Here is a 14794-nt window from a genome sequence, read left to right as displayed (position 1 = left end):
ACAAGCTCCAGACACACTAACAAAATGAGGGACAGTTAGGAGCCACCTTACCTCTCTGTCCTTGTTCCATCCTGAAGACCTCAGAAGAGATCCTGCAGATATGTGACTCTAAATGTAATGAGTACACATTGTAAGTACTCCAAAGCTACACCTTGATAATGCTTAACAGCCACAGCAAAGAGATAAGATGAGAAACTGGACTAGAGGACATTTAGGGAGAAAAAAAAAATGGTCTCATAGGTCAATGGTTTCCGAGGGCCTGTCTATAGACCAGTATCCAGAAGGCTACAGAATAATCACGTCTATGGAAATCACAAATTCCAAGCCAGGAGCAGAGGTGTGAGCCCACAGTCCTAGGCTGAAACAGGAGGGTCACTTTATCCCAGGAATTTGAAACCAGCTTTGGCAACACAGTAAGACCCTGTCTCAATTAACTAACTCGTTAGTTAGTTCACTAAAATATTACCAGTCATTCCTGGAGTCAACATTTTTGGCAAACTGCCAGGATGGTTCTTGTGTTCAGTGTTTGAGCCCCTGTGCTTCATACCTGGTTGGATCACTGGATGGTTCTTTCTAGAAGGGTTGACTGGAACAGCTCTCTAACCCATCTTCCATCTCTCTCCCTCTCAACTCTGCAGCCAAATCAACGATTCTAAAGGACAGGAAAATCATATAGTAAAAGGAAGCAGAAATTTACCTCTTGGGAAAAGTCATTTAAACCTCTCAAAACTTGTTTCCTCGTCTTAAAAAAATAGGTCTTTATCAATATGCTCTTATCATTGGTTTGTTGTTAGGATCAAATATGGCTCTTGATTCTAGTACCTAGTGACATATGATCTAAGTTGATCGCATCATAACAATGCTCAGAAATGTCCAGTGGCTACTACAGCAGATGTGTCATTCTGTCTGACCAGCATCTATTGCTTTGGAAACTGTCTCCCTTTCCCTGTTCTGCAGAATTCTGAAGGCAATCAATTCAGATCCTATGAGGGGTACACATGACCCAAGCTAAGCCAATCAGACTCTCTTCTGAGCAAATGAATTTTGAGCAGGGATTTGGAGATTGCGGTATGAAGTTGAATCATAAATTCATTCCCTGGAGATCCCCTCCTTCCTGGTCAGTTCTTCCTCTAATTCTCTAAACTTCCCGATGCTCTTCCAGCAAATTGTCTTTTTTTTTTTTTTAACCTGGAATTGGTTCCTGTCTCCTGAAACTGAAGAGTCCTAATGAATACAGCTCCCCCTTGTCCACAAAATGAAGCATACTCAGTTCTCATCCTGCATTACAGAGCCTTCTGATTCTGTTTATACTACATGTAATGACTCTGCACTAAGTTTTAAGCCCTGGTGTGACAATCTCTTGTGAGTTGGCTTTTAGATGGTTTGCATTCACCAGCAAGGAAAGTATCTTACTCATTTCTGTAAACTTCGGAGATTCCATGCTAGATGGTTTGATATATTTTGATCAGGTTAACTGAGAATTAGCTCTAACATTTAAAAATAAAAGACTTTCTGCCATTTAGAAATGGTGGCCAGAAACTAAGATAACAGAAAACTTGGGTATAAATTAAGTTTCGGGGATATTCTAAAAAGTATATTCTAGGCATAGGGGTGTGGTTCAGTGGTAGAACACTCAGCTAGCATGTGCAAGGCCCTGGATTCAATCACCAGTACCAAAAAAAAAAAAAAAAAAAAAGTATATTCTAAAGACTACAGTCTATTCCTTTGTTGAAAATTAGATTTACAATTTTAAGGTAGAGGACCCGAACTAGCTATCACACTTGTGATGAAGCTAAACTCCTCTGGGTAATGCAATGAGATGTTCAAAAAGATTATTTGTACCCCTAGGCCATCCTGATGACCCAGGAAATGTCACTCACAGGAGACTTAAATCAAGTAGACTATTTACATATTTTTTTACAAAAGAAAAACAATTCAGATTCTTAACAATCACAAATAAAATTAAGAAACAGGTTGATTCTAGATTGATCGAGTGCCAAGACTAATACAAAATTCTCTATCCCTCCCTTATCTTCCCTGCTCTGTGCCAAGGTTGTTAGCTCCAGTCACTGGTAGCTATCTGGGGCTGCATTCACTAGAGCCTTTTGTTTTTCTTCCCTGATAGCAGAAAAAGGTAATGACTAAAGTAATTTCTCCTTCAAGACTGATGCAAAGAACAAGACTGCCTTGGAGTCTGATAAACTCCGGTTTATATCCTGGCACTTGTTAATAGCTAACTTCAGACAAGTTTCTTTCTCTCTCTCTCAGATTCAGTTGCTTTATATGTAGAATGAGGACTATAAAGCTAGTCCCCATCAAAAAATCCGATTCCTTGGGATTTCATCCACAGGGTCCTGTGCATTGTTTTTGTTTGTTTGTATTTATTTATTTATTAGTACCAGGGATTGAACCCAGAGGTGCTTAACCACTAAGCCACATCCCCACGTCCCCAGCTTCCCTTTTTTAATTTTCTTTTTTTAAACTTTATTTTATTTATTTATTTTTATGTGGTGCTGAGGATCACACCCAGTGCCTCGCACATGCTAGGCAAGTGCTCTACCACTGAGCCACAACCCCTTAGCCCTTTTTATTTTTTTATTTACAAATAGGGTCTTACTAAGTTGCCTAAGATCTCGCTTAGCGTTCTAGGGCCTGGACAAGTTGCTGAGGCTGACTTGAACCCTGCGATCCTCCTGCCTCAGCCTCCCGAGCCACTGGGATTCCAAGTGTGCACCACCATGTTGGGCCCCAGTGGGTGGTTGTGAGGATCAAATGTATGAGAAGCTCTAGGATGGTGCCTGGCACTGAGTCAGTGCTCAGTAAGTGTTCCTTTCCTTTCGCCTTCGAGGTCCTTTTCCCTGGAAACATCTGTCCACCCCCGGCCTGTGATCACACCACATACAAGTATATGTGGACTTAAAAATAATTTTATATATAAGGATAGCCTATGTACTTATTCACTCATTTGTTCAACAAATAGTTACTGAGAATCTATTTGTGCCAGGCACTGTAGCAAAGTGGTGATGACTTCAGGAGAGACAGGTATGGGGAAGGAGCACCACGTGGGCCTGACAGGTGAGAGAAAGCTTCTCTGCAGAGGGGGCCGCTGAGATCCAGAGCACGAGGAGGAAACAGCCACAACCCCAGTGAGTGCCAAAGTCAGGAGCAGCTCAGTGCGTGTGAGGAACAGAGAGGTCCTCACGGCAGGAAGGATGCTGGAATGGAATGGTAGAGCAGGTCATGGCGAGAAGTGGGGAAGGGATGGGATCAGATTTACCTATAGGAACATCACTCTGGGTGCTACGTGATGGACGTGGGTTTTTAGGGGCCAGAATGGAAGCCGGACCATGTGGATGGTAAAACACACATCACATCAGACATGTGGACTCCTTGTCTTAGTCTGTTGGGAAGTTCAAGGTTGAAGAGCCCACATCTGGCAAAGGCCTTCTTTGTCATTCCATGGTAGAAGGCAAGAGAGCGTGAGCATGCTCAGGCCCAAGACCAGAGAAAGAGAGAGAGGGGGAGAGAGAGAGAGAGAGAGAGAGAGAGAGAGAGAGAGAGAGAGAGAGAGAGAGAGAGAGAGAGGAAAGAGAGGAGGTAAGGGGAGAGAACTCATCCTTTAATCAGGAACCCACTCTCACAAAAATGGTATTAACTCCTTCATGAAGTCAGAGACCTCATGACCTAATCTCTTCTTAAAGATCCAACTCTTAAATACTGTCACACTGGGGATTATTTCCAACACATGAACTTGGGGGGGCAGGTTCAAACCGCTTCATTGCTAGGGTTAGAAGGGAGCACAGAGGAGCCCCAAGTGACTGGGGTCGCCAGCCTCAGGACCCCACCTTCACCTTCAACTGCACAGTGCAGTCACCTGGACACGGTTAACAAAGTTACAAGGATTCACAGCCACCATGGAACAACAGAACCAGAGTCTCCTAGAAGGAGGCTGGGTTAACGGCATTTTCACAGAACTCTCAGATGTTTTGTGCATCTGAAGTGAACAACCATAGTATCTCGGTGAACTCTCCAGGGCCCAGACCCTCTGACATCTTCTTACTACAGTGTCCTCTACCAAGTGGGCTGAAATCTGTCTCCACGTACCGTCCCCACTCACCCACTACTACTCTTCTGCTAGAGTTATGTCTCCTTCCACTCCCATCTCCACGTTCACCATCACACAAGGTCAATCTTGGCAGAAGGAAGTGAGGGAACCCGGATTCAGGAAACTTGCATGGAGAAGGGAGAGTTGCCAGGCTTTGGGGAATCCCATCCACCTCCCAGATGGCCTCATGTAACAGACTCTTGCAACAGAGGGGCACTGGCATGTGCTCCTCAGCCAGCCAGCCATGTAGCATCCATGACTGGCAAGTCCCTAGGAAGTCCCTAGGAGGTGAACTGATACTGTCTTCACTCACCAAACCACTTGTATTGCCAGAGAATTTTAGACTTAAAGGACTTCAGCATTAAATCGTTTTAGTTTTTTCTGTTTTGTTTTTGTTTTTGTTTTTTTGGTACTAGGGATTGAACTCAGGGGCACTTCACTACTGAGCTACATCCTCATTTCTCTTTATCTATACTAATTTCACCATGGGATAGAGGGAAGGAAGTCTGAAGCTGAAGATAGGCCTATATTTCTGGGGCATTCCTAGAAGTTTGAGAGGGTGGGAGGAAGAGAACTTGATCACCTACGTTCTGGCAAGCTCTGTTATATAATTTATAGCCTGTACGAAAGCTCTCCAGAACAGATGTTCTTATTCTCATTTAGAGAGGAGAACTGATGCTCAAAGAGGAAAAGTAATGACCAAGGTCACAGGGTCAGTCAGCACTGAAGCCCTTATGAAAACCCAGGTAGGTCCCACATCGAAGCTCCTATTCGGCCCATAGCTGTACTGTGCGCCCTCCTGGTGTCCAGCTCGAGACCCTTCCTTTCACAGGATAATTAGCCTCACCTCCTTCCCAGGTCACCTCAGGAGAGTCGAGGAGGGAAGTTGGCTCGGCTCTCCACTTCCTGCCTCTCCTTGTCATCGCTCACTGCCCCTTCTCCCCACTCCCAGTCCCTTCCACCTTCGCCCAGGCCTTCTAGCCCTTCTCTCCTCTTCCTCCCCAGCCCAGAGCACCAAGCAACCCTGAAGTATTAAGAACAAATCAAACTTGGCTTAGAGGTTGGCCATTTTGGCTGCTTGTTTTGATAGAGGGCTGAGGGAAGGAACCTCGTTTTGCTCTCCGGCCTTGGTGTGTTGATGATCATTTTGCCTGGACTGCTGTGATTTTGCATGCTGACCTCTCCACAGGGAGACAGTCCCCTGACTACTCCAGGCCTGCTATAGTCTCTCTTTTGTAGACTGTGCCCACAGAATTAGCACTTACCTAGGAAGCAGACTGAGTCCATAATATTCTCTTGTTGTTGTATGCGGATACATTCCAACTGACCACACCACCAGCCACGCACCCCAGCTAATGGAGGTGAGTTCCCCACCTCGCCCAACACAGAGCTCAGCACATCAGTTTTTCATGTATTCTTAATGACAGATTTCTTGGCTGACCTTGTAGTATACAGGGACCACTCAATTTATACCAAGAGGTGGCACCACCTCTACTCTTGGTTTCTGGAGCTAACGTTCCTCCCTTTTTATTTTTTATTATATTTTTATTTTTATTTTTTTGATTTATTTTTATTGTAAACAAATGGGATACATGTTGTTTCTGTTTGTACATGGAGTAACAGCATACCATTTGTGTAATCATACATTTACATAGGGTAATGGTGTTTGATTCGTTCTGTTGTTTTTTTCCTTCCCCCCACCCCTCCCACCCCTTATTTTTTATTTTGAGACAGGTTCTCGCTAAGTTGCCGAGGCTGTCTTTGAACTCGTGATCCTCCTGCCTCAGCCTCCCAACCACTGGGACTACAGGCGTGTGCCCTCACGCCCAGCCCCTTAATGCATCTTATCTTTGTTAATTCACACCACAAACTTGGACAGCATTATTCCCATCCCACAACCAAGACATTCAAAATCAGAAAGGTAAATTGCTCCAAGGTAAGACAGTGAGTAAAGAGCAGAAATGGGATCAGAAGGCGGGTGTTCTGGGCCACAAAGCATCATGGCATGTGGTATCCATTGGTGGGCTCCATCTGTACCAGACTGAGACTTCTCAAGGTGGAGATCAGGTTTGGGTTCCCCATGGGCCTTAGTACAGAACCCTGCATAGAGCAGTTGCATGGCATTATGTTTGCTCAGTAAATTGTTGGAGGAAGTTTGCCCTGATTACCAATTGGTGAGAACCAGGACTAGGGAAAGAGGAAGTGTTTGCACAGCGATAAGTCCTGTGTGCCTGATGGTGAACCTCATGCCCTGAGCCAGGGACAAGAAGCAGGAGGTGGGCAGCACAGTGAGGCCGCGTGAGATGCCTTCCCTGACAGGGGCTGAGGGAAGGATTAGGGATGACCAAGGGACCAGGGATGTAGAGTGGACGGCTGACAGTCGGCTCTCCTGGCATCTAGGTCCTCAGTTTCCTCCACCAACAAGAGTTACAGAAACAGGCAAGTGAGAGGGAGGCAGCCTCTCAAAGGACACAAGGGTCTTGCGGGGGTTTGGGGAGAAGATAGACAGAGTGACTGCATGTGAGGGGAGACCTCTGAACAGGGAAATGGGCGAGGGGAGGGGGATTGAGAAACCCTGGGGACACATAAAAGATCGAAGAAGCTCCATAGAAACATGTAGAATTTTGGTTCAGATTGAACACCCCTGAGAAGAGGACAACTTTCTTGGAGCGCACAGACCAAGAAGAGAATGGAAAAGCATAGCATGATGAGGAAGGATGGAATTTGATGTGAGGATGCTGTGTGAGGAGAGGCTTAGGGAGCTGGTTCAAAGATGGCAGGGTTGATGAGGGTCCAGGGAAAGCCTTTGGCTGTAGAAGTGCGGGTGCAGGGGAGGTGGGCCCCAAGTAGAGGCTTCACAGCCTCACTCCACATTCACTGACTACAGGACTTTGGCCCTCAGTTTCCCTATCTAACAAGAGGGAGATAACAATAGGACGTGCCTTTACCATTGTCATAAGGGTGAATAAGTCAAAGCACGAACAGTCATTTCAAAGTATCTGCAGGCCACTGGCTCCAGGACCCCCTTTCAGGTAAAGAGCTGTAGTATTTTTAAAAAATATTTCCTTAGATGTTGATAGACCTTTATTTTATTCATTTATTTATATGCAGTGCTGAGAATCGAACCCAGTGCCTCACACCTGCTGGGCAAGTGCTCTACCACTGAGCCACAACCCCAGCCCAAAAGCTGTACCATTTGCACATAACCTACCAACATTTTCCTGCATACTTCAAATCATCTCTAGATTACTTATAGCACTTAATATAATGTAAATGCTATGCAAATTGCTGTGATACTGTGTCATTTAGGGAATAATGAGAAGGAAGAAAGTCTGCATATGTTCAGTACAGATGCAATCTTTTTCTAATATTTTCCATCCATGGCTGGTTGAATCGACAAATATAGGCCCTGTGGATATGGAGGGTTGATGGTACTGATGCTAGCCCAATGCCTGGAAGAAAAAAACCCTACAAACCACTGCCGTTCTATTTCATGATCCAGCTTAAATGTATCAGGTGCATGTGGCAGAGTCTGTTTTAAGCCTCCCTTAGTCCTTTTTATTTTTATTTCAAGACAGGGCCCTGCTCAGTTGCCGAGGCTGTCTCTGAACTTGTCATCCTCCTGCCTCAGCCTCCTGAGTTGCTGGGATTATGCGTGGGCACCACCGTGCTTGGATGTTCTAAGTCTTTCATGTGCTTTATTTCACAAATCTTAGGAAGGAGACACTCTTTTATCAACCTTGTTTACACAAGGAAGCAGACACAGAGAGTTCAAGTAACTTGTCTGAAATCACACAGCTGGCGATGGCCAAGCTTGGATTTTCCTGGATCAAAACTCAAGCATTCTGACTCCAGAGCCATATACTTAAATCTTGTCTTCCATCAGCTTAAATAAAGGTAAGACCTCTTGAGATACAGCAGGAACAGGTCCTGGAGCTCAGAGGATGGCACAGGGTGCTTAGCCTTCAGGTGTATCTGCATCCCCCAGAAAGAGGTCTTAAAATGCACACCCCTAGGTCCAAAGCCTGATTTGTTGGGAGCAATGATGTGATGGCTGGGGCAGGAAGAACAGAAATTAGTTTTTTAATCAGGCCATTTTGTTACAGGTAGTCTAGAGGTAGGAATAGAAGACATGGGCAGGACAAGAGTCCCCAGAAGTCTTGTTGGGGGAGATCATGTCTGTGTGGTATGAGGTGGTAAGAACTCCTAGACCAGGTAGCATTTGACCTGGGTTTTAAGAATGGGTAGAGTTTGTACATCATCTTTCTAACATTCTCCACTTGAAGACTGAGTGGGTTTGAATTATATTCTCCAGAAGGTACGTTGAATTCTTAATTCCTAGAAACCGTGAAGGTGGCTTTATTTGGGGGAAAAAGGGGCTTTGGAGGATGGGATTAAGTTAAGAATCTTGAGGTCACTCTGGACTTTTGGGTGGGTTCTAAATCCAGTGACAAGCATTCTCAATGCAAAGAGAACAGACACAGAAAAGAGAAGGCCATGTGAAGACAGAAGCAGAGATGAGAGTCAGACAGTCATAAGCCAAGGAAGCCCAGAGCCACCAGAAGCTGGAAGAGGCAAGGAAGGAGTCTCCCTGGAGACTTCAGAAGACTGCATCCCACCGACACCTGACTTCAGACTCCTGATCTTCAGAACTGCAAGAGAATATGCTTCAGATGTTCTGAGCCACACGGTGGTGGCAGTCCTAGGAAATGAGTGTAGAAGCTTTTGTCCCAGTCACACAAGCCTCCCTGGGGAGGTCTTTGAGAGTGAACTCTGCTCCGTAGAAGCCACAGCCTGCAGCCAGCCAGGACCAGGCCTTGGAGGAGGATGGCAGACACCATGTTAGTGATGTGTAGGCACCTTTGTGAATCTGATGCTCCTCTACTTCTCTTTGGATGTGGGTTTGTAAGAAGTCAAAGAAAGGTTCCATCCCCAGTCTCTGGCTTCACATTTTATCAAGGAGACAGTCAACACTAGCATAAATATTAGCCCAGGGTCACCCAGGGAAAGCATGGCAGGGCAGAGTCAGACCCCTGTCTAAAGCCCGTGTGTCCACACCAGTCCATACCACTAAGCTCTGGTTGTCATAATGCCATGATGTCACTTCAGTTTCACCCCGAAATATCAGTTGCCTCTAATGACTTTGCTTGGTGGTCGATCTTCTTGTCCCTGACCAATGTGTGGGTAGTGGCTTTTGACCTCTGGCTTAGAGATTGGGATGGTTCCCTTCCCCATAACTGAGTGTTCTGCTTTAGGGATGTAACTCGAGCTATCTTCAGAAGCTGTCATCCAAAATGCAGAAGTCGGCCATCTGTGGAACTGACAGCAGCGGCTGTGGTTTGTGAAAATCCAAATATTGGAGAAGTAGGTCTTTAGAAAAGCTATTAATACTTCCTTTGTCCACGTGCCACGAGGGAGAAGGAAAAAAGACTCCCCCGTGTGCCTGTGGAGAGAGCGTCCCTCCACCCTGACCCTTGCCTTCCATTCCTTCGTCTTCACTACCCCTTGAGCTGGGAGCATGTGGTCCACAGAGGAACAAACTTTGTCCTCCAGCTAGGATTGCAGGCACTCTACTTACCAGAGGACAAATTTTGTGTAGTGTTCTAGGTGAAAGGGTGACAGTGCGCCAGGTAAACAAGGATGTAAACCAAATGGGGAGATATTGAGACCATGTACCAAAAGGCCGGGGCAGTCTTGGTGCTGAAATGAGAACAGGCAAGATGGGATGCGCACTGGATCACAGGGGAGTGTTTTTTTTTAAAACCCTGATGCCCAGGTTGCAGCCTGGACCAGTTACTTGAGAGTATCTGGGATTGGGAACCAGGTTTTTTTTTTTTGTTTTTTTTTTTTTAAGATCTTCAGATAAATCAGGTATGGTGGCGCTTGCCTGTAATCCCAGCAGCTGGGGAGGCTGAGGCAGGAGGATCGTGAGTTCAAAGACAGTCTCAGCAATTTAGCAACTCAGCAAGACCTGCCTCTAAATACAATATAAAAAGGGGTTGGGGTTGGGGCTCAGTGGTTAAGCGTCCCTGGGTTCAATCCCCAGTTCCAAAAAAAAAAAAATCTTGAGATGCAGCAAAGTCAGGAACCACTGAAACATGCCATGCCCAGACATTCTGCTTTCATTCTTCTGGCCTGGGTTGGGCCCTGGGCATTGGTAGTTTAAAAAGCTGCGCAGGTGCTTCAGGCCTGCAGAGTCTACTCCAACAGATCGTAAAGAGACAGCTGTTGGAGCCGGCCACCGGTGTTCTTTCTCCCTCTCCCTCACAGGAGGGAGCTTCTATTGAAGACAGAGTTTGGCAGATTTCAAGCTGGTGCTAGTGTCCACTGGATACTGATGACTTAATGACCTTGGTAGGAAATGCATTAGAAAAGAAATTCAAAACCGTCTCAGAACCAGGAGTGAAGTCCTGTAACAGTCTTCTCCACTCTGGGTCACAAAACTTTAAGGTCCCAGAGTGCTACCAAGTAATCTCAAGCCCTCTGAGGGTGTGTACCGTGCCCAGGTGCAGAGCGTAGCTAAGGTTGGGGGCAGATGCCTTTTGAACCCCATGAATCCTCCTTTGGAGGGCCTTAACTTTGAGGCTATTTCACAAAATTCTGAGCAACTCTTCCATTTCTTTCTTTTTTTCCCTTCTTTGTAGCATCAGTGACTACCAACATAAGGTGGACAAGGGACCCGGGCAGTTCCCATCTAACTCCCTGAAAATACTACTTCCTTCTCCCAAGAATTCCATCTTTACAACTCTATCCTCCTTTTTGTCCCCAGTTCCTCCAGTCCTACTGATCCATGGGTTTCTTTTATCTCGTTCTGCACTGGGATTCTGCCTTCCTGACCTGCAGAACTTCATCTCTGCCCAGGCTCTGCAGCAATAGTGCTTATGAGGCGCAGGAGAGGCCTCCTTTCTTCTGGTCCTGTCCTTTCGCCTTTGGTTTGTTTCTAAGGTATGTGAGCGGTGGTGACTGTTCATGTGATGATTCATGTGATGGTTTTCTGAAACTTGTTCTTCTGGAACACACTTTGCATCTCTTGCTTATATCATCTCTAAAATTCTTTCTAGTTGTTAATCTTTTTTTTTTTTTTTTTTTTTCCAGGACCAAGGACCCAACTCAGGGCCCTGTGTATGCTAAGCAAGCTTTCAGCCACTGAACTAAATCCCCAATCCCCAATTGTTAAAAATTTTAATTAACACATAATAATTCTCTGTTTGTGGAGTATAATAGACAAACTATATCTATTTATGTATTTATCTATTTTTGCCATAGTGGGAATTGAACCCGGGGGTGCTCTACCACTGAGCTACATCCCTGGCCCTTTTTTAAACTCTTTATTCTGAGACTCACCCAGGGGTCTTTGAACTCACCCAAGTTGGTTTCAAACTTGTGATCTTCCTGCCTCAGTCTTCCAAGTAACTGGGATTACAGGCGTGCAGCACCACAGCAGCTGTACAGGGTGATATTTTGATACAAGTATGTAGTATGTAATGATCAAAAAGGAGAAATTTGTCTAGCTACCTAATTTTTTTTATTGTTAAATCCAGACTTCTTTTGCTCTCAGCTCATGTATTACTAGGAGAACTTTGATTATGACAATCAGGATTTGCTGTAGCATACAAGGTTCTGATAGTTTATCTGGACAATATTCTACAGACAATATTGATGAAGAGCATTAATTGTCACAGGGAGCTGGTGAGGAGGTTCGTTTCCCATCTAGGAAGGTAAAAATTTAGCACCGTGGGAATTTGGAGAGGAAGATTTATATTTTTTTTAAGCAAAATGAATGGAGGGGAGATGCTGGTGGATGTGGCAAGTTTCAGTATTGATACTACTATCCTCATAGATGCTCTGGAAGACTTAAATTCATGTATAAACTACAAATATGTACCACTTATAGAGAAAGACGACACAGGTATCTAAAACTTTTTACTAGAACTGGAACAAAAGAATAAATACCAAGTTCTACAAACTGTAATGATAATTATGTCTGAAAACTCGCCTGCTGTTAGGAGATCTCCTTTCTATTTTTGGCTCTAACACTGACTCATTGTATGACTTGAGACAAATCACTTAACAGCTTTGGACCTCAGCTTCTCCATATGAAAAGCGGCCATTGAAATACTAGAAGATAAAGGAACTAGCATTTATTGAGCAACTGCTCCATGTTCATCACTTACTAGATGCTTTATGTTATGTTGTAGCACTTCATTCAGTCATACAACAAATACTTGTGGAATAACCACTAGATACAGGATATTGTGCCTGGTCTCAGGATAGATCAGGCAAAAACAAAGCCCTTGATTTTCTGAAGCTTAAATTTCTAAGGGGTGAGGTGATAAAAAAATAAGAAGAGAAATACACAAGCTAGTGACAAGTATTTGCAGATAATAAAAACAGATTTTTAAGAAAGTAACTTGGGGATGGGTTTAGGTGATTCCAGGTGATTCTAGAGTTGGGATCTGAGTGAGGAGGAGCTGGCTGAGTCCAGAGTCCACCAGACAAGATCTGAGGAGGAAACTCTGATGCTAGTCAGAGCTCAAGCTACTTGGAAGGCCAGGTGACTGTAGAAGAGGGAAGGCCAGGAGTGGAAGATGAGATTAGAGAAGTAGGTAGGAATCAGACCACAGTGGCCTTTGGGGATGCAGTAGGGTGCCATTCTTTTTTTTTTTTTTTTTTAATATATATTTTTAGGATGTTGATGTATCTTTATTTTATTCATTTATTTGTATGCGGTGCTGAGAACTGAACCCAGTGCCTCACACATGCTAGGCAAGCGCTCTACCCCTGAGCCACAACCCCAGCTCTGGTGTCATTCTTCATGATCTAATTTAACAATTTTTAAAATATTGTTTAAATATTAATGAATAGGATTATGGTTAGACAAGAATGGAAGAGAGATAGCCATCTGGAGGCTGTTGTTTGTCTAGGTGAGAGAAGCAAACTTCTTCTGTGAAAGGTCAGATAGTAAATATTCCAGCCTCTTCAGGCCATATAAGATCTGTCACATGTTCTCTTGCTCCTGCTTTTCCTCCTTGTTTTTGTTTTCGTTTTTTTAAACCCTCTAAAAAGGTTAAAAAAAAAAAAAAATTCTTAGCTCTTGGGCAATACAAAACAGGAGGCTGCTTGCTCCATTAGGCCTGCTTGGCTGGGCAGTAGTTTGTGTGCCCTTAACTTAGAAAGGAGAAACTGATTAGCATCTATTTAGGACACAGAATGGATAGGACTTGCTGATAAACTGGCTGTGTGGGGAGCGGGTAAAAGAAAAAGGAAGCAAGGATGGTCTCAGTGACTGGGTAGAGGTGGTGCTACTTCTGAGATGAGGAGGAAGCAGATTTGAGTGAGGGCAGGGAGAAGGGAAATCAAGAGTTAAGTGTGAGTTGCTTATTAGTCATCTAAGTGGAGTTGTGGAGTTGGGAGCTTAGTGTAGACTCTGGAGCCTCGGGAGAGGTCAAGGCTGGAGATTTACATTTGGAAGTTATTGGCCTATAGATGGATTTAAAGTCATGGTATTAGATGTCACTCAGAGGGCAGCACAAACGTTCCAGGTACAGGTCCCAGGGGAATCCAACATTTAGAGGGCCCATTAAAGAGATTCTTGGAACCTCTGGTTCAAAGAGTATGACACATGACAAATATTGCCAAATTGCCTTCCAAAGGGGTCTTTTGTGTCTTCACAGAACCCATCTTGTCTTAGCTGTGTAAACACCCACTGTGAGCAGCACTGTAAACAGGAATGGGCAGGGACACCGGGGTTAGCAATCCTTGACAGCTTGTGCATGGGGCTGCGGAGACTCCAGCCACACTGTTTCAAGAAGGCAGCCACAGAGGGCCGAAGTGCTTCAGAGGACTCCCAGCCACGGAAGCACCCAGCAAGCTTGTAGTAAATGCCAATTTTTAATAAGAGCTTCCGACTCACTCACTGGGTGAGGTATGTTTTAGACATGCTCCCTTTAATACAAAGGAAAAGTTGAGAAATTTGTGGCTTAGGAATAGACTGGGGAGAGGGTGGGGCCTCATGACGCTTTTTTGGGAATCTTAGGTGAATCTGGTTGGGGAAGTTTCAGGACAACGGGGTAGCACAGGACTGCTGGCCAGGAAGGAGCAATTACTTTGGTCATGGGATGCTTTCCATTTGATCTCCAATTCCAGATGAAGCCTTTCATTCATACAGATGTAAGCTGGTATCTTCCTTAAAGCAAGCACAGAATTTAAAAGTTTCAGTTTCCTAAAGGTCATTATCCACCCTCTAATTCTACAGCATAAAGGGGAGATTTTGTTGTTGTTGATCTGTGTCCTTACATGGAAACAAGAACACACTTCTCAATGAAAAAAAGAAAGATGTGCATAATGTTGGTGAAACAGAAATCATACCTACACTTATGATAGATTGTGGATTAAATAAATTTGTGTGGAAATAGCTAGTGAATAATAAGAGGGAATCTGCTGTTGGACCCTCTGCTAGGAGCCAAGGAACCAGTCTTGCTTTCGTGGAACCATTATTTTTTGAGCCTACGTGCTAGGCACTATTTTAGGTTAAGAAGATAGAGCAGTGAACAAAAGGGACAAAAGTCCTTGCCCTCACAAACAGATATTAAAATGAAGGAGACAGAACACAAAAGACCATCAATAAGTAAAATGTATGTTACATGAGATAGTGGTGAGAGCTGAGACAAACAAAGGACAGAAGGCAGA

The sequence above is a fragment of the Sciurus carolinensis genome, chromosome 2 (genome assembly GCF_902686445.1).
Source record: "Sciurus carolinensis chromosome 2, mSciCar1.2, whole genome shotgun sequence".
NCBI classification, from domain to species: Eukaryota; Metazoa; Chordata; class Mammalia; order Rodentia; family Sciuridae; genus Sciurus; species Sciurus carolinensis.
The sequence above is the reverse complement of the archived record's forward strand: the minus strand, read 5'-3'. Positions refer to the sequence as shown.